A 26,853-nucleotide genomic window follows, 5' to 3' on the forward strand; every position below is an offset into this window, starting at 1 on the left:
CAGCCGCCGGCATGCCGGTAGTCGCCACACGTTTGCACAAAACGCAAGGGCTCGTCCGGGATTTGAACCCGGGACCTCCTGCACCCGAAGCAGGAATCATACCCCTAGACCAACGAGCCTTCTCGATGCACATGACTATCGCCTCCGTTCTTGGTATCACCGTGCAGAGCTGCTGCTCACCCAGCGTTCTCCCTGGCTGTTGCGGTTTGATTGTTTTTATCGTTGTCTTTTACTATAGCAACTTCTAGAATCGGACGGAGCTCGTAGCCGATGCCCTTGCTTACGCAGGAAAAATCTGTTGGAGCTACGGTTTTCCAGGTAGTACAACGGCAAAACCGTCGTTTCCGTGGTGTAGCGGTTATCACGTCTGCTTTACACGCAGAAGGTCCCCGGTTCGATCCCGGGCGGAAGCACGACTTTTTTTAAACCCGTTTTCGGATTCCATTTCCGAGATAACGTCACGTCTGCGTGTGCGGGATAATAAATGTCGTGTGCTACACCGATATCGCCTCATTTTACTGTCAAATGCTCTTGCTCCCATAGTGCACCGGTATTCAGTAACTCAGAACGCTCGTAGCTCCATTCTGGCCTGCAAAATGTAGTATCCATTTCTTCAAGACTACTTCAAGTTCGCTTCATACTGGCTTTCCTGATCTCTTTGCACTCGCCTTGTCACAACTCTGTTGAAGTGTGAACGTAACTAATAGTGAGAAACTCTTAACTACGCTCAGTCTTGTATCCCACTCTTTGGTTGACGTTGTCGCTAATCAGATGAAGGTAGACTGCTCCACGATTGAGCTTCGTCTCCACTCACGGTGCACACGTTCTGCAAAGACAACCTTTGTTTTCCGTTGCATGCAAGATTACTGTCGGCTCTTCTACAGAAATCGACCTATGTAATTTACTGGTATCAGATTCTTGCCATATCAAACGGTCCCTTCATGACCGTAGGGCCACACACAGCGTGCTGCGGCACGCATCTGTTCTTCATTGCAGAGCTACAAACGTGGGTGAGCTCCACCTACTCTTCAGCACGGTCAAAACCCGGGACCTCCTGCACCCAAAGCAGGAATCATACCCCTAGACCAACGAGCCACTTGCCGGTGGCAGTGAAGGTAATCCCAAGCAGTCCAGCTCCGAGGAACACAAACTTTCATGTAAATCAGAAAGAAAAGCGCTTTCTGAAGGCAGCGCCCACCACTGATGGCAAGAATATTAAAGGCAATGAATGTAGAGTGAATAATTTCATCGCGCTCTGCAGATGAACAGACGGTGGTGTTTCACTTTCGTCATGTGCTTTCTTAGCATCAAGGGAAGGCAAATGCACTAAACAAAAGAACACCGGGAATCCGAAACACCAACTCATAACGAAAAGATAGCGGAATATACTGCAAGCAAAACTTCCAAACACGACTCCTGAAGGCGTCGGTGCCTTAAGAATTATTCCGTGCAGCAATGATCATCTACGAAGAGCCAACTGTATGTGTCGCTCCACCACGCAACTTTTTTTGATATCGTTTTACCTAAATTTCCATTACCTGTTCGTTACAAGAATACCGTGTGGCTTTCAACTGGTCTGCTTCGTCCAGCAGCGATAGTAGTAACTAAACCGACCACAGTATCATTAAAAGTAGGTCAGACACAAAAGTCGGAGTTGCTCTGTAGCTCATGTTATTCTGCTTTCAAATGCAATTGTATGGCTGGGAGTAGGGGCGTACTCCTGTAATGCAGGCGTCCGGGAGGCCGTTTCTGTGGGAGACATCTGGGAACAACTACAGACACGGCCGTTTCATTAGCTCAGGAACGACCGCGATGCTCTTATCGAGCTCTGCAGATTGACCGGACTGCAGTGCGGAATTTTCTGCTAGTGGTGGCTCGGGGTTAAGAGAAGTCGCGAGGTGTGAGCAAAACTACATCGGGAAACCGAAACAGACGACTCATAACGAAAAGATTGCGGAATGTACTGCAAAAGCAAACGTTGGAGAAGACGAACTCTGAAGCCGTCGGTGCTTTAACAATCATTCCGTGCAGCAACGATAATCTGGGAAGAGCGAAGGGTGGGTTCCGCTCGACCACACAACAAATTTTATATAATGTTCTACTTGTTCTAAATTTGCGTTTCCAGATCATCAGTAAAATACTGTGTGATTTACACCTGGCTTGCTTCTTCCAAAAGCGATATTAAGAAATACATCGACTGCAACGTCATTAGGGGTCGCGGGTCCGGGCGCCGGCGCGCCAGCGGCGGCCTGTCGGGGCTGCTGGTGCCTCCATGTAGAGCTACCGCTGGGCCCGGGCTCCTTGCCGCTAACGAAGTGATTGCTTTTGGTGACATCATATGCAATAGCGACTGCGCGAATTGACGGTAGCTCGTACGGAAAGCAAGAGTAGCTGATGCTACCGAGGACTCGGCCGCGAGCTTGTCCGACGACTTCTTGGGCTCTTATTCGTGGTGGCATTCAGACAGGCAAGGGTGCTGTCGATTGTTGCGTACGAATGCGAAATACCTGCATTGTGCGTTTCCGCAAAGTGATTTTTACGCCAAAGTTGTGATCGTCCTGCAAGTTGTGTCACATGTGGATCTCAGAGCTTAGCAGTTTCCGTGGTGTAGCGGTTATCACGTCTGCCTAACAGGCAGAAGGTCTCCGTTTCGATTCCGGGCGTAATCACTTTTTCGTCGCACTCAACAAGACACTTGCTACAATCTCTACTGTGAACATTTAAATCAATTTCAAACGTCCAACCACCAGGCTGCAGATGGCTCAAATGATACGTGAAACTCTTTCAGAACCGGCTACTTGGTTTTTGTGCTTACCTGGAGGGCAGGAAATGCGCGGAACAGCCGCCGGCATGCCGGTAGTCGCCACACGTTTGCACAAAACGCAAGGGCTCGTCCGGGATTTGAACCCGGGACCTCCTGCACCCGAAGCAGGAATCATACCCCTAGACCAACGAGCCTTCTCGATGCACATGACTATCGCCTCCGTTCTTGGTATCACCGTGCAGAGCTGCTGCTCACCCAGCGTTCTCCCTGGCTGTTGCGGTTTGATTGTTTTTATCGTTGTCTTTTACTATAGCAACTTCTAGAATCGGACGGAGCTCGTAGCCGATGCCCTTGCTTACGCAGGAAAAATCTGTTGGAGCTACGGTTTTCCAGGTAGTACAACGGCAAAACCGTCGTTTCCGTGGTGTAGCGGTTATCACGTCTGCTTTACACGCAGAAGGTCCCCGGTTCGATCCCGGGCGGAAGCACGACTTTTTTTAAACCCGTTTTCGGATTCCATTTCCGAGATAACGTCACGTCTGCGTGTGCGGGATAATAAATGTCGTGTGCTACACCGATATCGCCTCATTTTACTGTCAAATGCTCTTGCTCCCATAGTGCACCGGTATTCAGTAACTCAGAACGCTCGTAGCTCCATTCTGGCCTGCAAAATGTAGTATCCATTTCTTCAAGACTACTTCAAGTTCGCTTCATACTGGCTTTCCTGATCTCTTTGCACTCGCCTTGTCACAACTCTGTTGAAGTGTGAACGTAACTAATAGTGAGAAACTCTTAACTACGCTCAGTCTTGTATCCCACTCTTTGGTTGACGTTGTCGCTAATCAGATGAAGGTAGACTGCTCCACGATTGAGCTTCGTCTCCACTCACGGTGCACACGTTCTGCAAAGACAACCTTTGTTTTCCGTTGCATGCAAGATTACTGTCGGCTCTTCTACAGAAATCGACCTATGTAATTTACTGGTATCAGATTCTTGCCATATCAAACGGTCCCTTCATGACCGTAGGGCCACACACAGCGTGCTGCGGCACGCATCTGTTCTTCATTGCAGAGCTACAAACGTGGGTGAGCTCCACCTACTCTTCAGCACGGTCAAAACGGTAGTGCTCGTCCGGGATTTGAACCCGGGACCTCCTGCACCCAAAGCAGGAATCATACCCCTAGACCAACGAGCCACTTGCCGGTGGCAGTGAAGGTAATCCAAAGCAGTCCAGCTCCGAGGAACACAAACTTTCATGTAAATCAGAAAGAAAAGCGCTTTCTGAAGGCAGCGCCCACCACTGATGGCAAGAATATTAAAGGCAATGAATGTAGAGTGAATAATTTCATCGCGCTCTGCAGATGAACAGACGGTGGTGTTTCACTTTCGTCATGTGCTTTCTTAGCATCAAGGGAAGGCAAATGCACTAAACAAAAGAACACCGGGAATCCGAAACACCAACTCATAACGAAAAGATAGCGGAATATACTGCAAGCAAAACTTCCAAACACGGCTCCTGAAGGCGTCGGTGCCTTAAGAATTATTCCGTGCAGCAATGATCATCTACGAAGAGCCAACTGTATGTGTCGCTCCACCACGCAACTTTTTTTGATATCGTTTTACCTAAATTTCCATTACCTGTTCGTTACAAGAATACCGTGTGGCTTTCAACTGGTCTGCTTCGTCCAGCAGCGATAGTAGTAACTAAACCGACCACAGTATCATTAAAAGTAGGTCAGACACAAAAGTCGGAGTTGCTCTGTAGCTCATGTTATTCTGCTTTCAAATGCAATTGTATGGCTGGGAGTAGGGGCGTACTCCTGTAATGCAGGCGTCCGGGAGGCCGTTTCTGTGGGAGACATCTGGGAACAACTACAGACACGGCCGTTTCATTAGCTCAGGAACGACCGCGATGCTCTTATCGAGCTCTGCAGATTGACCGGACTGCAGTGCGGAATTTTCTGCTAGTGGTGGCTCGGGGTTAAGAGAAGTCGCGAGGTGTGAGCAAAACTACATCGGGAAACCGAAACAGACGACTCATAACGAAAAGATTGCGGAATGTACTGCAAAAGCAAACGTTGGAGAAGACGAACTCTGAAGCCGTCGGTGCTTTAACAATCATTCCGTGCAGCAACGATAATCTGGGAAGAGCGAAGGGTGGGTTCCGCTCGACCACACAACAAATTTTATATAATGTTCTACTTGTTCTAAATTTGCGTTTCCAGATCATCAGTAAAATACTGTGTGATTTACACCTGGCTTGCTTCTTCCAAAAGCGATATTAAGAAATACATCGACTGCAACGTCATTAGGGGTCGCGGGTCCGGGCGCCGGCGCGCCAGCGGCGGCCTGTCGGGGCTGCTGGTGCCTCCATGTAGAGCTACCGCTGGGCCCGGGCTCCTTGCCGCTAACGAAGTGATTGCTTTTGGTGACATCATATGCAATAGCGACTGCGCGAATTGACGGTAGCTCGTACGGAAAGCAAGAGTAGCTGATGCTACCGAGGACTCGGCCGCGAGCTTGTCCGACGACTTCTTGGGCTCTTATTCGTGGTGGCATTCAGACAGGCAAGGGTGCTGTCGATTGTTGCGTACGAATGCGAAATACCTGCATTGTGCGTTTCCGCAAAGTGATTTTTACGCCAAAGTTGTGATCGTCCTGCAAGTTGTGTCACATGTGGATCTCAGAGCTTAGCAGTTTCCGTGGTGTAGCGGTTATCACGTCTGCCTAACAGGCAGAAGGTCTCCGTTTCGATTCCGGGCGTAATCACTTTTTCGTCGCACTCAACAAGACACTTGCTACAATCTCTACTGTGAACATTTAAATCAATTTCAAACGTCCAACCACCAGGCTGCAGATGGCTCAAATGATACGTGAAACTCTTTCAGAACCGGCTACTTGGTTTTTGTGCTTACCTGGAGGGCAGGAAATGCGCGGAACAGCCGCCGGCATGCCGGTAGTCGCCACACGTTTGCACAAAACGCAAGGGCTCGTCCGGGATTTGAACCCGGGACCTCCTGCACCCGAAGCAGGAATCATACCCCTAGACCAACGAGCCTTCTCGATGCACATGACTATCGCCTCCGTTCTTGGTATCACCGTGCAGAGCTGCTGCTCACCCAGCGTTCTCCCTGGCTGTTGCGGTTTGATTGTTTTTATCGTTGTCTTTTACTATAGCAACTTCTAGAATCGGACGGAGCTCGTAGCCGATGCCCTTGCTTACGCAGGAAAAATCTGTTGGAGCTACGGTTTTCCAGGTAGTACAACGGCAAAACCGTCGTTTCCGTGGTGTAGCGGTTATCACGTCTGCTTTACACGCAGAAGGTCCCCGGTTCGATCCCGGGCGGAAGCACGACTTTTTTTAAACCCGTTTTCGGATTCCATTTCCGAGATAACGTCACGTCTGCGTGTGCGGGATAATAAATGTCGTGTGCTACACCGATATCGCCTCATTTTACTGTCAAATGCTCTTGCTCCCATAGTGCACCGGTATTCAGTAACTCAGAACGCTCGTAGCTCCATTCTGGCCTGCAAAATGTAGTATCCATTTCTTCAAGACTACTTCAAGTTCGCTTCATACTGGCTTTCCTGATCTCTTTGCACTCGCCTTGTCACAACTCTGTTGAAGTGTGAACGTAACTAATAGTGAGAAACTCTTAACTACGCTCAGTCTTGTATCCCACTCTTTGGTTGACGTTGTCGCTAATCAGATGAAGGTAGACTGCTCCACGATTGAGCTTCGTCTCCACTCACGGTGCACACGTTCTGCAAAGACAACCTTTGTTTTCCGTTGCATGCAAGATTACTGTCGGCTCTTCTACAGAAATCGACCTATGTAATTTACTGGTATCAGATTCTTGCCATATCAAACGGTCCCTTCATGACCGTAGGGCCACACACAGCGTGCTGCGGCACGCATCTGTTCTTCATTGCAGAGCTACAAACGTGGGTGAGCTCCACCTACTCTTCAGCACGGTCAAAACGGTAGTGCTCGTCCGGGATTTGAACCCGGGACCTCCTGCACCCAAAGCAGGAATCATACCCCTAGACCAACGAGCCACTTGCCGGTGGCAGTGAAGGTAATCCAAAGCAGTCCAGCTCCGAGGAACACAAACTTTCATGTAAATCAGAAAGAAAAGCGCTTTCTGAAGGCAGCGCCCACCACTGATGGCAAGAATATTAAAGGCAATGAATGTAGAGTGAATAATTTCATCGCGCTCTGCAGATGAACAGACGGTGGTGTTTCACTTTCGTCATGTGCTTTCTTAGCATCAAGGGAAGGCAAATGCACTAAACAAAAGAACACCGGGAATCCGAAACACCAACTCATAACGAAAAGATAGCGGAATATACTGCAAGCAAAACTTCCAAACACGGCTCCTGAAGGCGTCGGTGCCTTAAGAATTATTCCGTGCAGCAATGATCATCTACGAAGAGCCAACTGTATGTGTCGCTCCACCACGCAACTTTTTTTGATATCGTTTTACCTAAATTTCCATTACCTGTTCGTTACAAGAATACCGTGTGGCTTTCAACTGGTCTGCTTCGTCCAGCAGCGATAGTAGTAACTAAACCGACCACAGTATCATTAAAAGTAGGTCAGACACAAAAGTCGGAGTTGCTCTGTAGCTCATGTTATTCTGCTTTCAAATGCAATTGTATGGCTGGGAGTAGGGGCGTACTCCTGTAATGCAGGCGTCCGGGAGGCCGTTTCTGTGGGAGACATCTGGGAACAACTACAGACACGGCCGTTTCATTAGCTCAGGAACGACCGCGATGCTCTTATCGAGCTCTGCAGATTGACCGGACTGCAGTGCGGAATTTTCTGCTAGTGGTGGCTCGGGGTTAAGAGAAGTCGCGAGGTGTGAGCAAAACTACATCGGGAAACCGAAACAGACGACTCATAACGAAAAGATTGCGGAATGTACTGCAAAAGCAAACGTTGGAGAAGACGAACTCTGAAGCCGTCGGTGCTTTAACAATCATTCCGTGCAGCAACGATAATCTGGGAAGAGCGAAGGGTGGGTTCCGCTCGACCACACAACAAATTTTATATAATGTTCTACTTGTTCTAAATTTGCGTTTCCAGATCATCAGTAAAATACTGTGTGATTTACACCTGGCTTGCTTCTTCCAAAAGCGATATTAAGAAATACATCGACTGCAACGTCATTAGGGGTCGCGGGTCCGGGCGCCGGCGCGCCAGCGGCGGCCTGTCGGGGCTGCTGGTGCCTCCATGTAGAGCTACCGCTGGGCCCGGGCTCCTTGCCGCTAACGAAGTGATTGCTTTTGGTGACATCATATGCAATAGCGACTGCGCGAATTGACGGTAGCTCGTACGGAAAGCAAGAGTAGCTGATGCTACCGAGGACTCGGCCGCGAGCTTGTCCGACGACTTCTTGGGCTCTTATTCGTGGTGGCATTCAGACAGGCAAGGGTGCTGTCGATTGTTGCGTACGAATGCGAAATACCTGCATTGTGCGTTTCCGCAAAGTGATTTTTACGCCAAAGTTGTGATCGTCCTGCAAGTTGTGTCACATGTGGATCTCAGAGCTTAGCAGTTTCCGTGGTGTAGCGGTTATCACGTCTGCCTAACAGGCAGAAGGTCTCCGTTTCGATTCCGGGCGTAATCACTTTTTCGTCGCACTCAACAAGACACTTGCTACAATCTCTACTGTGAACATTTAAATCAATTTCAAACGTCCAACCACCAGGCTGCAGATGGCTCAAATGATACGTGAAACTCTTTCAGAACCGGCTACTTGGTTTTTGTGCTTACCTGGAGGGCAGGAAATGCGCGGAACAGCCGCCGGCATGCCGGTAGTCGCCACACGTTTGCACAAAACGCAAGGGCTCGTCCGGGATTTGAACCCGGGACCTCCTGCACCCGAAGCAGGAATCATACCCCTAGACCAACGAGCCTTCTCGATGCACATGACTATCGCCTCCGTTCTTGGTATCACCGTGCAGAGCTGCTGCTCACCCAGCGTTCTCCCTGGCTGTTGCGGTTTGATTGTTTTTATCGTTGTCTTTTACTATAGCAACTTCTAGAATCGGACGGAGCTCGTAGCCGATGCCCTTGCTTACGCAGGAAAAATCTGTTGGAGCTACGGTTTTCCAGGTAGTACAACGGCAAAACCGTCGTTTCCGTGGTGTAGCGGTTATCACGTCTGCTTTACACGCAGAAGGTCCCCGGTTCGATCCCGGGCGGAAGCACGACTTTTTTTAAACCCGTTTTCGGATTCCATTTCCGAGATAACGTCACGTCTGCGTGTGCGGGATAATAAATGTCGTGTGCTACACCGATATCGCCTCATTTTACTGTCAAATGCTCTTGCTCCCATAGTGCACCGGTATTCAGTAACTCAGAACGCTCGTAGCTCCATTCTGGCCTGCAAAATGTAGTATCCATTTCTTCAAGACTACTTCAAGTTCGCTTCATACTGGCTTTCCTGATCTCTTTGCACTCGCCTTGTCACAACTCTGTTGAAGTGTGAACGTAACTAATAGTGAGAAACTCTTAACTACGCTCAGTCTTGTATCCCACTCTTTGGTTGACGTTGTCGCTAATCAGATGAAGGTAGACTGCTCCACGATTGAGCTTCGTCTCCACTCACGGTGCACACGTTCTGCAAAGACAACCTTTGTTTTCCGTTGCATGCAAGATTACTGTCGGCTCTTCTACAGAAATCGACCTATGTAATTTACTGGTATCAGATTCTTGCCATATCAAACGGTCCCTTCATGACCGTAGGGCCACACACAGCGTGCTGCGGCACGCATCTGTTCTTCATTGCAGAGCTACAAACGTGGGTGAGCTCCACCTACTCTTCAGCACGGTCAAAACGGTAGTGCTCGTCCGGGATTTGAACCCGGGACCTCCTGCACCCAAAGCAGGAATCATACCCCTAGACCAACGAGCCACTTGCCGGTGGCAGTGAAGGTAATCCAAAGCAGTCCAGCTCCGAGGAACACAAACTTTCATGTAAATCAGAAAGAAAAGCGCTTTCTGAAGGCAGCGCCCACCACTGATGGCAAGAATATTAAAGGCAATGAATGTAGAGTGAATAATTTCATCGCGCTCTGCAGATGAACAGACGGTGGTGTTTCACTTTCGTCATGTGCTTTCTTAGCATCAAGGGAAGGCAAATGCACTAAACAAAAGAACACCGGGAATCCGAAACACCAACTCATAACGAAAAGATAGCGGAATATACTGCAAGCAAAACTTCCAAACACGGCTCCTGAAGGCGTCGGTGCCTTAAGAATTATTCCGTGCAGCAATGATCATCTACGAAGAGCCAACTGTATGTGTCGCTCCACCACGCAACTTTTTTTGATATCGTTTTACCTAAATTTCCATTACCTGTTCGTTACAAGAATACCGTGTGGCTTTCAACTGGTCTGCTTCGTCCAGCAGCGATAGTAGTAACTAAACCGACCACAGTATCATTAAAAGTAGGTCAGACACAAAAGTCGGAGTTGCTCTGTAGCTCATGTTATTCTGCTTTCAAATGCAATTGTATGGCTGGGAGTAGGGGCGTACTCCTGTAATGCAGGCGTCCGGGAGGCCGTTTCTGTGGGAGACATCTGGGAACAACTACAGACACGGCCGTTTCATTAGCTCAGGAACGACCGCGATGCTCTTATCGAGCTCTGCAGATTGACCGGACTGCAGTGCGGAATTTTCTGCTAGTGGTGGCTCGGGGTTAAGAGAAGTCGCGAGGTGTGAGCAAAACTACATCGGGAAACCGAAACAGACGACTCATAACGAAAAGATTGCGGAATGTACTGCAAAAGCAAACGTTGGAGAAGACGAACTCTGAAGCCGTCGGTGCTTTAACAATCATTCCGTGCAGCAACGATAATCTGGGAAGAGCGAAGGGTGGGTTCCGCTCGACCACACAACAAATTTTATATAATGTTCTACTTGTTCTAAATTTGCGTTTCCAGATCATCAGTAAAATACTGTGTGATTTACACCTGGCTTGCTTCTTCCAAAAGCGATATTAAGAAATACATCGACTGCAACGTCATTAGGGGTCGCGGGTCCGGGCGCCGGCGCGCCAGCGGCGGCCTGTCGGGGCTGCTGGTGCCTCCATGTAGAGCTACCGCTGGGCCCGGGCTCCTTGCCGCTAACGAAGTGATTGCTTTTGGTGACATCATATGCAATAGCGACTGCGCGAATTGACGGTAGCTCGTACGGAAAGCAAGAGTAGCTGATGCTACCGAGGACTCGGCCGCGAGCTTGTCCGACGACTTCTTGGGCTCTTATTCGTGGTGGCATTCAGACAGGCAAGGGTGCTGTCGATTGTTGCGTACGAATGCGAAATACCTGCATTGTGCGTTTCCGCAAAGTGATTTTTACGCCAAAGTTGTGATCGTCCTGCAAGTTGTGTCACATGTGGATCTCAGAGCTTAGCAGTTTCCGTGGTGTAGCGGTTATCACGTCTGCCTAACAGGCAGAAGGTCTCCGTTTCGATTCCGGGCGTAATCACTTTTTCGTCGCACTCAACAAGACACTTGCTACAATCTCTACTGTGAACATTTAAATCAATTTCAAACGTCCAACCACCAGGCTGCAGATGGCTCAAATGATACGTGAAACTCTTTCAGAACCGGCTACTTGGTTTTTGTGCTTACCTGGAGGGCAGGAAATGCGCGGAACAGCCGCCGGCATGCCGGTAGTCGCCACACGTTTGCACAAAACGCAAGGGCTCGTCCGGGATTTGAACCCGGGACCTCCTGCACCCGAAGCAGGAATCATACCCCTAGACCAACGAGCCTTCTCGATGCACATGACTATCGCCTCCGTTCTTGGTATCACCGTGCAGAGCTGCTGCTCACCCAGCGTTCTCCCTGGCTGTTGCGGTTTGATTGTTTTTATCGTTGTCTTTTACTATAGCAACTTCTAGAATCGGACGGAGCTCGTAGCCGATGCCCTTGCTTACGCAGGAAAAATCTGTTGGAGCTACGGTTTTCCAGGTAGTACAACGGCAAAACCGTCGTTTCCGTGGTGTAGCGGTTATCACGTCTGCTTTACACGCAGAAGGTCCCCGGTTCGATCCCGGGCGGAAGCACGACTTTTTTTAAACCCGTTTTCGGATTCCATTTCCGAGATAACGTCACGTCTGCGTGTGCGGGATAATAAATGTCGTGTGCTACACCGATATCGCCTCATTTTACTGTCAAATGCTCTTGCTCCCATAGTGCACCGGTATTCAGTAACTCAGAACGCTCGTAGCTCCATTCTGGCCTGCAAAATTTAGTATCCATTTCTTCAAGACTACTTCAAGTTCGCTTCATACTGGCTTTCCTGATCTCTTTGCACTCGCCTTGTCACAACTCTGTTGAAGTGTGAACGTAACTAATAGTGAGAAACTCTTAACTACGCTCAGTCTTGTATCCCACTCTTTGGTTGACGTTGTCGCTAATCAGATGAAGGTAGACTGCTCCACGATTGAGCTTCGTCTCCACTCACGGTGCACACGTTCTGCAAAGACAACCTTTGTTTTCCGTTGCATGCAAGATTACTGTCGGCTCTTCTACAGAAATCGACCTATGTAATTTACTGGTATCAGATTCTTGCCATATCAAACGGTCCCTTCATGACCGTAGGGCCACACACAGCGTGCTGCGGCACGCATCTGTTCTTCATTGCAGAGCTACAAACGTGGGTGAGCTCCACCTACTCTTCAGCACGGTCAAAACGGTAGGGCTCGTCCGGGATTTGAACCCGGGACCTCCTGCACCCAAAGCAGGAATCATACCCCTAGACCAACGAGCGACTTGCCGGTGGCAGTGAAGGTAATCCAAAGCAGTCCAGCTCCGAGGAACACAAACTTTCATGTAAATCAGAAAGAAAAGCGCTTTCTGAAGGCAGCGCCCACCACTGATGGAAAGAATATTAAAGGCAATGAATGTAGAGTGAATAATTTCATCGCGCTCTGCAGATGAACAGACGGTGGTGTTTCACTTTCGTCATGTGCTTTCTTAGCATCAAGGGAAGGCAAATGCACTAAACAAAAGAACACCGGGAATCCGAAGCACCAACTCATAACGAAAAGATAGCGGAATATACTGCAAGCAAAACTTCCAAACACGACTCCTGAAGGCGTCGGTGCCTTAAGAATTATTCCGTGCAGCAATGATCATCTACGAAGAGCCAACTGTATGTGTCGCTCCACCACGCAACTTTTTTTGATATCGTTTTACCTAAATTTCCATTACCTGTTCGTTACAAGAATACCGTGTGGCTTTCAACTGGTCTGCTTCGTCCAGCAGCGATAGTAGTAACTAAACCGACCACAGTATCATTAAAAGTAGGTCAGACACAAAAGTCGGAGTTGCTCTGTAGCTCATGTTATTCTGCTTTCAAATGCAATTGTATGGCTGGGAGTAGGGGCGTACTCCTGTAATGCAGGCGTCCGGGAGGCCGTTTCTGTGGGAGACATCTGGGAACAACTACAGACACGGCCGTTTCATTAGCTCAGGAACGACCGCGATGCTCTTATCGAGCTCTGCAGATTGACCGGACTGCAGTGCGGAATTTTCTGCTAGTGGTGGCTCGGGGTTAAGAGAAGTCGCGAGGTGTGAGCAAAACTACATCGGGAAACCGAAACAGACGACTCATAACGAAAAGATTGCGGAATGTACTGCAAAAGCAAACGTTGGAGAAGACGAACTCTGAAGCCGTCGGTGCTTTAACAATCATTCCGTGCAGCAACGATAATCTGGGAAGAGCGAAGGGTGGGTTCCGCTCGACCACACAACAAATTTTATATAATGTTCTACTTGTTCTAAATTTGCGTTTCCAGATCATCAGTAAAATACTGTGTGATTTACACCTGGCTTGCTTCTTCCAAAAGCGATATTAAGAAATACATCGACTGCAACGTCATTAGGGGTCGCGGGTCCGGGCGCCGGCGCGCCAGCGGCGGCCTGTCGGGGCTGCTGGTGCCTCCATGTAGAGCTACCGCTGGGCCCGGGCTCCTTGCCGCTAACGAAGTGATTGCTTTTGGTGACATCATATGCAATAGCGACTGCGCGAATTGACGGTAGCTCGTACGGAAAGCAAGAGTAGCTGATGCTACCGAGGACTCGGCCGCGAGCTTGTCCGACGACTTCTTGGGCTCTTATTCGTGGTGGCATTCAGACAGGCAAGGGTGCTGTCGATTGTTGCGTACGAATGCGAAATACCTGCATTGTGCGTTTCCGCAAAGTGATTTTTACGCCAAAGTTGTGATCGTCCTGCAAGTTGTGTCACATGTGGATCTCAGAGCTTAGCAGTTTCCGTGGTGTAGCGGTTATCACGTCTGCCTAACAGGCAGAAGGTCTCCGTTTCGATTCCGGGCGTAATCACTTTTTCGTCGCACTCAACAAGACACTTGCTACAATCTCTACTGTGAACATTTAAATCAATTTCAAACGTCCAACCACCAGGCTGCAGATGGCTCAAATGATACGTGAAACTCTTTCAGAACCGGCTACTTGGTTTTTGTGCTTACCTGGAGGGCAGGAAATGCGCGGAACAGCCGCCGGCATGCCGGTAGTCGCCACACGTTTGCACAAAACGCAAGGGCTCGTCCGGGATTTGAACCCAGGACCTCCTGCACCCGAAGCAGGAATCATACCCCTAGACCAACGAGCCTTCTCGATGCACATGACTATCGCCTCCGTTCTTGGTATCACCGTGCAGAGCTGCTGCTCACCCAGCGTTCTCCCTGGCTGTTGCGGTTTGATTGTTTTTATCGTTGTCTTTTACTATAGCAACTTCTAGAATCGGACGGAGCTCGTAGCCGATGCCCTTGCTTACGCAGGAAAAATCTGTTGGAGCTACGGTTTTCCAGGTAGTACAACGGCAAAACCGTCGTTTCCGTGGTGTAGCGGATATCACGTCTGCTTTACACGCAGAAGGTCCCCGGTTCGATCCCGGGCGGAAGCACGACTTTTTTTAAACCCGTTTTCGGATTCCATTTCCGAGATAACGTCACGTCTGCGTGTGCGGGATAATAAATGTCGTGTGCTACACCGATATCGCCTCATTTTACTGTCAAATGCTCTTGCTCCCATAGTGCACCGGTATTCAGTAACTCAGAACGCTCGTAGCTCCATTCTGGCCTGCAAAATTTAGTATCCATTTCTTCAAGACTACTTCAAGTTCGCTTCATACTGGCTTTCCTGATCTCTTTGCACTCGCCTTGTCACAACTCTGTTGAAGTGTGAACGTAACTAATAGTGAGAAACTCTTAACTACGCTCAGTCTTGTATCCCACTCTTTGGTTGACGTTGTCGCTAATCAGATGAAGGTAGACTGCTCCACGATTGAGCTTCGTCTCCACTCACGGTGCACACGTTCTGCAAAGACAACCTTTGTTTTCCGTTGCATGCAAGATTACTGTCGGCTCTTCTACAGAAATCGACCTATGTAATTTACTGGTATCAGATTCTTGCCATATCAAACGGTCCCTTCATGACCGTAGGGCCACACACAGCGTGCTGCGGCACGCATCTGTTCTTCATTGCAGAGCTACAAACGTGGGTGAGCTCCACCTACTCTTCAGCACGGTCAAAACGGTAGGGCTCGTCCGGGATTTGAACCCGGGACCTCCTGCACCCAAAGCAGGAATCATACCCCTAGACCAACGAGCGACTTGCCGGTGGCAGTGAAGGTAATCCCAAGCAGTCCAGCTCCGAGGAACACAAACTTTCATGTAAATCAGAAAGAAAAGCGCTTTCTGAAGGCAGCGCCCACCACTGATGGAAAGAATATTAAAGGCAATGAATGTAGAGTGAATAATTTCATCGCGCTCTGCAGATGAACAGACGGTGGTGTTTCACTTTCGTCATGTGCTTTCTTAGCATCAAGGGAAGGCAAATGCACTAAACAAAAGAACACCGGGAATCCGAAACACCAACTCATAACGAAAAGATAGCGGAATATACTGCAAGCAAAACTTCCAAACACGACTCCTGAAGGCGTCGGTGCCTTAAGAATTATTCCGTGCAGCAATGATCATCTACGAAGAGCCAACTGTATGTGTCGCTCCACCACGCAACTTTTTTTGATATCGTTTTACCTAAATTTCCATTACCTGTTCGTTACAAGAATACCGTGTGGCTTTCAACTGGTCTGCTTCGTCCAGCAGCGATAGTAGTAACTAAACCGACCACAGTATCATTAAAAGTAGGTCAGACACAAAAGTCGGAGTTGCTCTGTAGCTCATGTTATTCTGCTTTCAAATGCAATTGTATGGCTGGGAGTAGGGGCGTACTCCTGTAATGCAGGCGTCCGGGAGGCCGTTTCTGTGGGAGACATCTGGGAACAACTACAGACACGGCCGTTTCATTAGCTCAGGAACGACCGCGATGCTCTTATCGAGCTCTGCAGATTGACCGGACTGCAGTGCGGAATTTTCTGCTAGTGGTGGTGTGAGCAAAACTACATCGGGAAACCGAAACAGACGACTCATAACGAAAAGATTGCGGAATGTACTGCAAAAGCAAACGTTGGAGAAGACGAACTCTGAAGCCGTCGGTGCTTTAACAATCATTCCGTGCAGCAACGATAATCTGGGAAGAGCGAAGGGTGGGTTCCGCTCGACCACACAACAAATTTTATATAATGTTCTACTTGTTCTAAATTTGCGTTTCCAGATCATCAGTAAAATACTGTGTGATTTACACCTGGCTTGCTTCTTCCAAAAGCGATATTAAGAAATACATCGACTGCAACGTCATTAGGGGTCGCGGGTCCGGGCGCCGGCGCGCCAGCGGCGGCCTGTCGGGGCTGCTGGTGCCTCCATGTAGAGCTACCGCTGGGCCCGGGCTCCTTGCCGCTAACGAAGTGATTGCTTTTGGTGACATCATATGCAATAGCGACTGCGCGAATTGACGGTGGCTCGTACGGAAAGCAAGAGTAGCTGATGCTACCGAGGACTCGGCCGCGAGCTTGTCCGACGACTTCTTGGGCTCTTATTCGTGGTGGCATTCAGACAGGCAAGGGTGCTGTCGATTGTTGCGTACGAATGCGAAATACCTGCATTGTGCGTTTCCGCAAAGTGATTTTTACGCCAAAGTTGTGATCGTCCTGCAAGTTGTGTCACATGTGGATCTCAGAGCTTAGCAGTTTCCGTGGTGTAGCGGTTATCACGTCTGCCTAACAGGCAGAAGGTCTCCGTTTCGATTCCGGGCGTAATCACTTTTTCGTCGCACTCAACAAGACACTTGCTACAATCTCTACTGTGAACATTTAAATCAATTTCAAACGTCCAACCACCAGGCTGCAGATGGCTCAAATGATACGTGAAACTCTTTCAGAACCGGCTACTTGGTTTTTGTGCTTACCTGGAGGGCAGGAAATGCGCGGAACAGCCGCCGGCATGCCGGTAGTCGCCACACGTTTGCACAAAACGCAAGGGCTCGTCCGGGATTTTTTTTTTTTTCTTTTTTTTTTTTTGTTTTTTTTTTTTTTTTATCCACTGCTTCTCGGCAACCTAGCATACTTCGTTGTAATATATAATAAAGTTGTAGGAAGTAGTGGACCCTGAACCTGTATATTATTTTTTTTAATTTCTGTTTAGTTTTTTTATTGTTATTATTATTTTTGTTTGTTTGTTATTTTTTTTATTGTAAAAGAAAAATCTTTATGGAATGTGAAGAAGGAATTTTATGTTAAGGCACTAATTCCATAGCCTCCTTTCCTTCTTGAGATTAATAATAATAATAAAAAAGTATGTTCCCTTCCATGGAAACAAATGAGACTTCCTTCTCAGTCATAAAATGAATGTATAAGAAAACAATTTATCTTTAACCCTGCGATACTGGCTTTCGGCTTCGGCTTCTTCTGTGCAATAAACAAAATAGCCTTCTTTGCCAGCAGAGGATAAGTGATTGTAATATGAAACTGTAAAATTGTACTTCTCCCCAATTGTTTTTGTTTAAGCGTCGTTTCGCTTAAATAAACGATTTTTGTTTATCTCGTTGGCTTGTCAACCAATGCCCAGTCGCTCGAATACAATTTTAAGCATATTGCCGTAGTTTTTCTTGTGGTCTTTATATTTCAGGGCGTTATAAAAAGCACACTTCAAGTACATGTAAAAATCAGTGGAATTGTCATTTCCCAGGTGATTAATTACGTAATTCACATAGTGTCCCATTAACCAATGGACCGAGTTGTTTTTTGCTGCTGGAAAATAGCAAGTCTGAGGCCTGAGGAATGTAACAGGGGGAAAATTTTCCACCGAAGATCTCGTAAGAAAAGCCAGTTGTTCCCTAATCCAATTACAGAGTTGTAGATTGCCACCGCACGTGAATCTGTGCACTAACGTGTCGATCAATTTACATTTGAGACATAGGTTCGTGTCGCTAACGCCGATTGCATGTAACCTTTCATTGGTGCTTACGGTCTCATTCACTGTTTTATACCACGCTGACTTGACGTCCGATGGTAGACCACGCATATTAATATTTTTCCATATGGCGTCCCAATCAGTGTGTGGGTATTTACTTTCCAATTTGTTTCTCCCCTCCATTTTCTTTCAATGGCACAGAATATCGCGGGCCGTGATCCGTCGTGAGTTGATGATGACACCGCCGAGATAGCTGAATTCCACAAAATATACACGAACGTACTGGAGCCGGTTATTTATTTTTTGCACATTCACCGGCGCCTGTAAACTGGCAGGCCTGACAACTTCAAATAATTTAGTTGTAATGCTATCAGCGTGGTCGCTAAGGATAGTGGCGGTCCTTTTTATAAAAAGCGCAGACGCCTTATTTCTGATGTCAACTAACCCCAAACCTCCATTCCTGGGATCTAAGGTCGCAGTTTTTGCGTCGACTCTGAATATATCCCCTCTCCAAAGATAGCTGGCAATGGTAGACATTATCTTTTTTCCAATCATTTTCGGTAGTGGGAAGATCTGTGCTATAAAGTAACTCCTGGAGAGAATGCAGTGGTTAATGAAAATCACCCTCTGAACTTGGTTCATGTTACGGTGGAGGTTTTCCCTTGTTGTTCCAAGAAGTTGTCCCGACGTATTTCTCCAATTGATAGCTGCCATTTTTAACGGACAAGGTGTCAGTGTTATTCCTAGTGCTTTGCATTGGGTGACCATTGTGGCCCAGGCTAAGGTGGTATGTTGAAAACCCCGCAGGTTTAGGAGTTTGCTTTTGTTTGCGTTGACACCTGCTCCGGAGACTCTACAGTACTTTTTAATTAGCGTTTCCAATTTCAAAATGTCGTCGGGATTTCGCAGGACGACTCCGATATCATCGGCATAGGCGTTTATGACTGTTCGGTGACCAGATAATGTGATGCCAGTTAGAGTGGCATGAACACTGCGGAGGAAAGGTTCTAATGAAAGCACGAATAGGAACATGGAAAGGGGGCTTCCTTGAGGAACGCCGCGCCTGATCTGAATCTGCTTTGTCCTCTGGCAGTTAACTGATATACAAGCGCTGATGCCTGTTGCAACATTTCTGATCACACTTACGACTCGCTCATTAAAACCTATTTTGTTCAGTGTGGCACTAAGGAATCTATGATCCACACGATCAAATGCTTTCTGGAAGTCAATAAACATGATAGCACATTTTATGGTGGTCACAGCAGTGATTGCAATTATATCTCTATATTCAGCTATGCTTTTGAAAATGCTCTTGGTAGGCACACAGGACTGGTATGGACTTACTATCTTTTTGGCCAACTGTGAGAGTCTGTTGTTTAAAATTCTGCCGATGATTTTATAATCGGAGTTTAACAGGGAGATAGGACGAAAGTTGTTGAGGTTTCTTTTTGCAGCATTTTTTGGGATTAGTACTATTGTGCTCTCTTTAAAAACAGCAGGTAAATGCTTTCCCTGAAGCACCTCGTTCGTCATTCGGGTAAACATGTCACCAATCAGTGGCCAGTATCGTTTATAAAATTCAACAGGCAAACCATCCGGTCCCGGCGATTTCCTCAGAGGAGATTTGCAGATGATTCTGTGGATATCTTCGTTAGTACACTCAACGAGAAGGTCTTCGTTTTCCTCGTCCGAGACCTGTGGAGCTATGTAACTAAGGAACTCATCGAAGGACTCTTCACATACCGGGTTGGCAGTGTATAGGTCTTCGTAATATTTGTGCACTGCATTGACGATGTCTCTCTGAGTCGTAAGTGTCTCGCCAGTTTCAGACTGAAGTCCATCAATGAAGGTGCGTCTCCTGTTTCTTTCGTGCTTCAGTAGATGGTACAAGGAAGCGTGTTCATCCTCCACGACTGTCTTAGCCTTGGATTTTAATTTCAGACCCTCCATCTGCTGTCTTTTAAGACTGAGCAATTTGGCCTTAGTTTGCTTGATATCTGCCAGACGGACGTTGGAAGTGTTTGCCTGCTCATATAAATTTCGCAGCATGGTATAATAAAATTCTATGGAATTTTTCAAGTCTTTCGATCGTTGTACACTATACTGGATGAGAACTTTTCTCAGTTTAGGCTTTGCCCTGTTGCACCACCAGTCTAGTACTGAGACGTGTCTATCTGCAGAGCGGAGGCACAATGCCCACGCTTCTGTCAAACTTTCTTCTAATCCGTCGTCCTGCATCAGTGACGTATTAAGGTGCCATGAACTTCTAAAACGGCGAGTGGGTTGCGCAGTAAGGTGGATGGAAGCTAGCACGGAGCTATGATCAGAAAAGTAAACTGGAATCGTCTCTGCTTTAATGAAGGAGCTAACTAGACTTTGCGATATGTAGAGTCTGTCGATCCTGCTACGTGAGTGAGGACCTAGGAATGTAAATGCCACAAATGTGGGATACATTATTTCCCAAGCATCTTTAAGCTGTAAAACAGTGACGAAACGCTTCAGTTCACTGCAGGTATTAAAATTCGGAACCTGGTCTTTCTTATTTATCACACAATTAAAATCACCGCCTATTATAAGATCTTTTGGGTTTTTCCGTAATAAATAAATGATTTCTTCTTTATAGAACTGTGCTCTTTCCATTCTATTGGATGTGCCAGAAGGGGCATACAGATTGATAAGGGTAGAACCAAAGACTTTTATACCTATCGCTCTGCCGGAGTCCAACCTCTCGATATCCGAGACAGGAATCCCCTCCCTGACTAAAATTGCTGTACCGACGTTGGTGTCAAGTGAGACATTTAAAATCGCCAAATATCCAGGCACTGTAAGATTAGTCAGCACTACTTCCTGTAGGAAAGCAATGTCCGTCCCTGACTCATATAAATAATCCTTGAGCGCTGTAACTTTAGTCACGGATGTAATCCTGTTAATATTGATAGTCGTAATTGTATATGCCTGGGACATTTAGTTTGCATAAAAAGTAAATAAGTGATTAAAAAGATAACAAAATATTAATAAAAAAAGAGATGTGCAGCTCCTAGAAGGGAGAAACGACTCTGCTTAAACAAACATCTAAAAAAAATAGTCAGTATTTGAAGCTCGGTAAACACTTCATCTGGTTCCTCTGAAATATGACTAAGACAGTAGTACAATTAGAAATGAAACTGGTTCAACAAAATCCTTTGTTTTTTTTTTTTTTTTCATCTTACAGCCTCATTTTGGTGCAGGATTCCGAACATCTCGGGTTTTAGTTTTACCGAGGGGCTTTGCATCACTAATGTCACTTGAAGGTACCTCCTTAGGTCTTTCCGTGATGATTTCATACAAGACGTTCTTGGGCGTCGCTTCCTCTTGTGCTGGTTGTTGTTTGCTTTGGTTACGGGAAGCTTTGAGATTAGGTTGCAGTTTGAGTCGGCGTCTTCGGACATCTTGGTTCAACGCGCCGTCATTCGGATTGTCTATCTTTACCACCGTTGTGACCGAAGCTGCCTCAACAGCGTCCTTTTTACGAGTGCCATTTCCTTGTTCTTCCGTCACTAGCTCCAGAGCACTGACTGAGTCGGCGGTTTGTGGGTCTGTAAATTCTTGAGTTGGGTTCCGCTCCGTCACCTCTTGTGCTTCGGAGTGCGCCTGGAAGTCTCCGCGACAATCGTTACTGCGTCCCCTCCGTGGACCGTTTGTACCTGTTCAGCCGCCGACAGCGGCCGGGTTGCCTTAGCGGCTGTCGTCACGTCAATACATGTACTGTTTGTTTCCTCGAGCACATCCGCATTACACTGCTTCTGCTTGCGGGTGGAAGGCGAATTACGGGCGGACTCGCCGTCCGAGCCGTCATCGGTCATTTCCAACGGTCGCTTCTTATTCTGGAGATCGCAATCGGGAACAGAAGGGTGTGATGTAATGACGCTCAGGGGAGGGAACTCCGTAGTAGTTATGGCGGGCACTGCAGAAGTACATGCACCACTGTCGTTAACCGAAAGAAGGGAAGTGCTATTTGGTAAGACATCGCTGAGGGTCAGTTTTTGACGCTGTGTTAGATTGTTCCGAAGAACAAAAACACGGCGCGGACAATCTTGTCGGAAATGACCTGTCTCATTGCAAATATTGCACGTGCGCTCCTGACCAGAATACACAACATGTGCTTTATGGCCTGCAACGGATATATGGGACGGAATGTTGGCTTTCACCTCCATTTCAACGGATCTAATGCCATTAAAACACTGTATCTTGTATAGCTTCGACCATCTTTCGTTATAGATAGATTTAACTTCGCCATATTTAGATAGAGCGTCCTTGATCAACTGATTATCAATTTCAATTGGAACATTCAAAATCCTGACATTGGTGTACATGATATCAGCTTTTCGTACAGAGACATTACTTTTTGAACCGTCTCGATGAACAAATTCGACGGAATTACCCCATTTTGCAAGCAACTTATCGACTGTCACTGAGTTCAGAAATTTAACAAAAACACAGTATTTTTCAGCATCTAATTGCGTGGTATGAACAGAGTCAGAATTTATACCGATTACCTCAGTCAGCCAATCGTAGATTTCCAGCGCAGTGGGTTGGACCGGCCGTGTTTCTTTCTCGAACGAGAAGACTAAAGTATTCTTCCTGACGGTGTCAGACATGGTCGTCGGTTCCGACGAAATTCCGGCAACAACCGAAATTGCGGCGAAGCACGAAACGTGGAACGGACGAAAGCACTATAAAAACACTTATCAGAGACACCACTCAAAAAATAACAGCGAAAATGTACAGCTAACTTCACGTAAACACCAAACACCGGCGATAGCGCTAACGTACGCGGAGTAAACAACAAATACGTCCGACCGCGGCGACGGCTAAAGCCAGAATGGTGCACCCAAAGCATGAATCATACCCCTAGACCAACGAGCCACTTGCCGGTGGCAGTGAAGGTAATCCCAAGCAGTCCAGCTCCGAGGAACACAAACTTTCATGTAAATCAGAAAGAAAAGCGCTTTCTGAAGGCAGCGCCCACCACTGATGGAAAGAATATTAAAGGCAATGAATGTAGAGTGAATAATTTCATCGCGCTCTGCAGATGAACAGACGGTGGTGTTTCACTTTCGTCATGTGCTTTCTTAGCATCAAGAGAAGGCAAATGCACTAAACAAAAGAACACCGGGAATCCGAAACACCAACTCATAACGAAAAGATAGCGGAATATACTGCAAGCAAAACTTCCAAACACGACTCCTGAAGGCGTCGGTGCCTTAAGAATTATTCCGTGCAGCAATGATCATCTACGAAGAGCCAACTGTATGTGTCGCTCCACCACGCAACTTTTTTTGATATCGTTTTACCTAAATTTCCATTACCTGTTCGTTACAAGAATACCGTGTGGCTTTCAACTGGTCTGCTTCGTCCAGCAGCGATAGTAGTAACTAAACCGACCACAGTATCATTAAAAGTAGGTCAGACACAAAAGTCGGAGTTGCTCTGTAGCTCATGTTATTCTGCTTTCAAATGCAATTGTATGGCTGGGAGTAGGGGCGTACTCCTGTAATGCAGGCGTCCGGGAGGCCGTTTCTGTGGGAGACATCTGGGAACAACTACAGACACGGCCGTTTCATTAGCTCAGGAACGACCGCGATGCTCTTATCGAGCTCTGCAGATTGACCGGACTGCAGTGCGGAATTTTCTGCTAGTGGTGGCTCGGGGTTAAGAGAAGTCGCGAGGTGTGAGCAAAACTACATCGGGAAACCGAAACAGACGACTCATAACGAAAAGATTGCGGAATGTACTGCAAAAGCAAACGTTGGAGAAGACGAACTCTGAAGCCGTCGGTGCTTTAACAATCATTCCGTGCAGCAACGATAATCTGGGAAGAGCGAAGGGTGGGTTCCGCTCGACCACACAACAAATTTTATATAATGTTCTACTTGTTCTAAATTTGCGTTTCCAGATCATCAGTAAAATACTGTGTGATTTACACCTGGCTTGCTTCTTCCAAAAGCGATATTAAGAAATACATCGACTGCAACGTCATTAGGGGTCGCGGGTCCGGGCGCCGGCGCGCCAGCGGCGGCCTGTCGGGGCTGCTGGTGCCTCCATGTAGAGCTACCGCTGGGCCCGGGCTCCTTGCCGCTAACGAAGTGATTGCTTTTGGTGACATCATATGCAATAGCGACTGCGCGAATTGACGGTAGCTCGTACGGAAAGCAAGAGTAGCTGATGCTACCGAGGACTCGGCCGCGAGCTTGTCCGACGACTTCTTGGGCTCTTATTCGTGGTGGCATTCAGACAGGCAAGGGTGCTGTCGATTGTTGCGTACGAATGCGAAATACCTGCATTGTGCGTTTCCGCAAAGTGATTTTTACGCCAAAGTTGTGATCGTCCTGCAAGTTGTGTCACATGTGGATCTCAGAGCTTAGCAGTTTCCGTGGTGTAGCGGTTATCACGTCTGCCTAACAGGCAGAAGGTCTCCGTTTCGATTCCGGGCGTAATCACTTTTTCGTCGCACTCAACAAGACACTTGCTACAATCTCTACTGTGAACATTTAAATCAATTTCAAACGTCCATCAATGGGTACAAATTAGCTGCACATGTAAGTAGAGATAATATGATGAGAGGAGGAGTTGCCATATATGTCAAAAGCTTCCACAGTGCAAAAAATTTAGAAACTAAAAAATTTTGTGTAGAGCAACATATGGAAGCATGTGCCACTGAACTTAAACTAAAGGATGGCACTTTCATAATTGTAACAGTGTATAGGTCCCCCTCAGGGAATTTCCAGCTATTTCTGGAAAACTTGGATGCTTTGTTGTGCTATCTGTCAGACAGGGGGAAGCAAATTATCATTTGTGGGGATTTCAATGTTGATTCCCTGAAAGAGTGTAATAGGAAGAATGACCTTTTAGTATTACTCAGTTCTTTCAATTTGAGCTCCGTCTTTGATTTTCCTACTCGGATAACAAAGAACAGCAGTACATTGATAGATAACTTTTTTATAGACCAAGATAAGTTTAAGGACATAAATGCTTATCCTGTTGAGAATGGTCTTTCAGATCATAGTGCACAGCTTGTTACAGTACATGACATAGCTCCATGCAGTATAATAAATCAGACTTTCAAAGCAGTGCGTTCAATTAACAATATAAATATTGCAAACTTTAGGGAAAGCCTACAGCAGCTAGACTGGGATGAAGTGTATAAGGAACCCGATGCAAACTTGAAATATAACTTATTTCACAATACATTTTTAAGGGTATTTGAAAATTGTTTTCCCAAGAAAATAGTTAAACATAATTCCAAGAAAACATATAAAAAACCTTGGCTAACTAAAGGAATAAGAATATCTTGCAACCGCAAAAGAGAACTGTATCTAACAGCAAGATGGAGTACTGACCCCGAAATTGTTCAATATTATAAAAACTATTGTGCGGTACTAAGAAAAGTTATTAAAAAGTCCAGAAGCATGTGTATCATGTCTGAGATCAGTAACTCTGATAATAAAATTAAAGCAATTTGGAATATTATTGAAAGGGAAACAGGGCAACCAAGAGCACAGGAAGACTTTAGTGCAATAAAATTGAATGACAAGTGCACTAACAAACAATCAGAAATTGAAAATATTTTGAATAATCATTTTTTAAATGTTGTGGAGAAAATAGGATCTAGATCTTCACTAGAAGAGGCAAGGCTATTAATAGAAGAGGCCATACCTGCACAGTTTGAAACAGCTGTAATTCCAACAACCTCTCCCTCTGAAATCAGTAAAATAATAAACTCACTGAAAAGTAAAAGCTCTTACGGAATTGATGGCATTTCCAGCAAAGTACTTAAAGCTTGTTCCCCACAGATAAGTAGAATTCTCAGCCACGTATGTAATAGCTCTTTGGAGCAGGGTGTTTTCCCTGATAGACTGAAATATGCCATTGTAAAACCATTGCATAAAAAGGGGGATATGTCGGATGTCAACAACTACCGCCCAATCTCTCTTCTGACAGCTCTATCAAAAATTTTTGAGAAAGTAATGTATTCAAGAGTAGCCTCCCATATTTGTAAAAATAAAGTACTAACTAAATGTCAGTTTGGTTTTCAGAAAGGCTTTTCAACAGAAAATGCTATATATGCTTTCACTGATCAAATATTAAATGCTCTGAATAACCGGACATCACCCATTGGTATTTTTTGTGATCTCTCAAAGGCCTTTGATTGTGTAAATCATGGAATTCTTTTAGATAAGCTAAATCATTATGGTTTGAGTGGGGCAGTGCACAAATGGTTTAATTCATACTTAACTGGAAGAATGCAGAAAGTTGAAATAAGTGGTTCGTGTAATGTTAAAACAGCTGATTCCTCAAACTGGGGTGCTATCAAGCACGGGGTCCCACAGGGTTCGGTCTTAGGTCCTTTACTGTTCTTGATATACATTAATGACTTACCATTCCACATTGATGAAGATGCAAAGTTAGTTCTTTTTGCTGATGATACAAGTATAGTAATAACATCCAAAAACCAAGAACTAAGTGATGTAATTGTAAATGATGTTTTTCACAAAATTATTAAGTGGTTCTCAGCAAACGGACTCTCTTTAAATTTTGATAAAACACAGTATATACAGTTCCGTACAGTAAATGGCAAAACTCCAGTAATAAATATAGAATTTGAACAGAAGTCTGTAGCTAAGGTAGAATTTTCAAAATTTTTAGGTGTGTCCATTGATGAGAGGTTAAACTGGAAGCAACACATTGATGGTCTGCTGA

At 46.4% G+C, this 26,853-nt stretch overlaps 17 non-coding genes across 17 annotated transcripts; 6 read left to right on the forward strand and 11 right to left on the reverse strand.

Annotated features, from left to right (window-relative positions):
- Positions 1–47: 47 nt before the first annotated feature.
- On the reverse strand, positions 48–119 carry Trnap-cgg (transfer RNA proline (anticodon CGG)). The gene has a single exon. It is a non-coding gene; the product is annotated as a tRNA-Pro (tRNA).
- A 221-nt stretch (positions 120–340) lies between these two features.
- Positions 341–413, forward strand: Trnav-uac (transfer RNA valine (anticodon UAC)). The gene has a single exon. It is a non-coding gene; the product is annotated as a tRNA-Val (tRNA).
- Positions 414–2,886: 2,473 nt separating this feature from the next.
- Trnap-cgg (transfer RNA proline (anticodon CGG)) lies at positions 2,887–2,958 on the reverse strand. The gene has a single exon. It is a non-coding gene; the product is annotated as a tRNA-Pro (tRNA).
- Positions 2,959–3,179: 221 nt separating this feature from the next.
- Positions 3,180–3,252, forward strand: Trnav-uac (transfer RNA valine (anticodon UAC)). Its single transcript has one exon. It is a non-coding gene; the product is annotated as a tRNA-Val (tRNA).
- Positions 3,253–3,886: 634 nt separating this feature from the next.
- Positions 3,887–3,959, reverse strand: Trnap-ugg (transfer RNA proline (anticodon UGG)). The gene has a single exon. It is a non-coding gene; the product is annotated as a tRNA-Pro (tRNA).
- A 1,791-nt stretch (positions 3,960–5,750) lies between these two features.
- Trnap-cgg (transfer RNA proline (anticodon CGG)) lies at positions 5,751–5,822 on the reverse strand. Its single transcript has one exon. It is a non-coding gene; the product is annotated as a tRNA-Pro (tRNA).
- A 221-nt stretch (positions 5,823–6,043) lies between these two features.
- Trnav-uac (transfer RNA valine (anticodon UAC)) lies at positions 6,044–6,116 on the forward strand. Its single transcript has one exon. It is a non-coding gene; the product is annotated as a tRNA-Val (tRNA).
- A 634-nt stretch (positions 6,117–6,750) lies between these two features.
- Trnap-ugg (transfer RNA proline (anticodon UGG)) lies at positions 6,751–6,823 on the reverse strand. The gene has a single exon. It is a non-coding gene; the product is annotated as a tRNA-Pro (tRNA).
- A 1,791-nt stretch (positions 6,824–8,614) lies between these two features.
- On the reverse strand, positions 8,615–8,686 carry Trnap-cgg (transfer RNA proline (anticodon CGG)). Its single transcript has one exon. It is a non-coding gene; the product is annotated as a tRNA-Pro (tRNA).
- A 221-nt stretch (positions 8,687–8,907) lies between these two features.
- On the forward strand, positions 8,908–8,980 carry Trnav-uac (transfer RNA valine (anticodon UAC)). Its single transcript has one exon. It is a non-coding gene; the product is annotated as a tRNA-Val (tRNA).
- Positions 8,981–9,614: 634 nt separating this feature from the next.
- On the reverse strand, positions 9,615–9,687 carry Trnap-ugg (transfer RNA proline (anticodon UGG)). The gene has a single exon. It is a non-coding gene; the product is annotated as a tRNA-Pro (tRNA).
- Positions 9,688–11,478: 1,791 nt separating this feature from the next.
- Trnap-cgg (transfer RNA proline (anticodon CGG)) lies at positions 11,479–11,550 on the reverse strand. The gene has a single exon. It is a non-coding gene; the product is annotated as a tRNA-Pro (tRNA).
- A 221-nt stretch (positions 11,551–11,771) lies between these two features.
- On the forward strand, positions 11,772–11,844 carry Trnav-uac (transfer RNA valine (anticodon UAC)). The gene has a single exon. It is a non-coding gene; the product is annotated as a tRNA-Val (tRNA).
- A 633-nt stretch (positions 11,845–12,477) lies between these two features.
- Trnap-ugg (transfer RNA proline (anticodon UGG)) lies at positions 12,478–12,551 on the reverse strand. The gene has a single exon. It is a non-coding gene; the product is annotated as a tRNA-Pro (tRNA).
- Positions 12,552–14,342: 1,791 nt separating this feature from the next.
- Positions 14,343–14,414, reverse strand: Trnap-cgg (transfer RNA proline (anticodon CGG)). The gene has a single exon. It is a non-coding gene; the product is annotated as a tRNA-Pro (tRNA).
- Positions 14,415–14,635: 221 nt separating this feature from the next.
- Positions 14,636–14,708, forward strand: Trnav-uac (transfer RNA valine (anticodon UAC)). The gene has a single exon. It is a non-coding gene; the product is annotated as a tRNA-Val (tRNA).
- Positions 14,709–15,341: 633 nt separating this feature from the next.
- On the reverse strand, positions 15,342–15,415 carry Trnap-ugg (transfer RNA proline (anticodon UGG)). The gene has a single exon. It is a non-coding gene; the product is annotated as a tRNA-Pro (tRNA).
- Between the last annotated feature and the right edge of the window lie 11,438 nt (positions 15,416–26,853).

This window comes from Schistocerca gregaria, chromosome 2 (assembly GCF_023897955.1).
Source record: "Schistocerca gregaria isolate iqSchGreg1 chromosome 2, iqSchGreg1.2, whole genome shotgun sequence".
Lineage (NCBI taxonomy): Eukaryota > Metazoa > Arthropoda > Insecta > Orthoptera > Acrididae > Schistocerca > Schistocerca gregaria.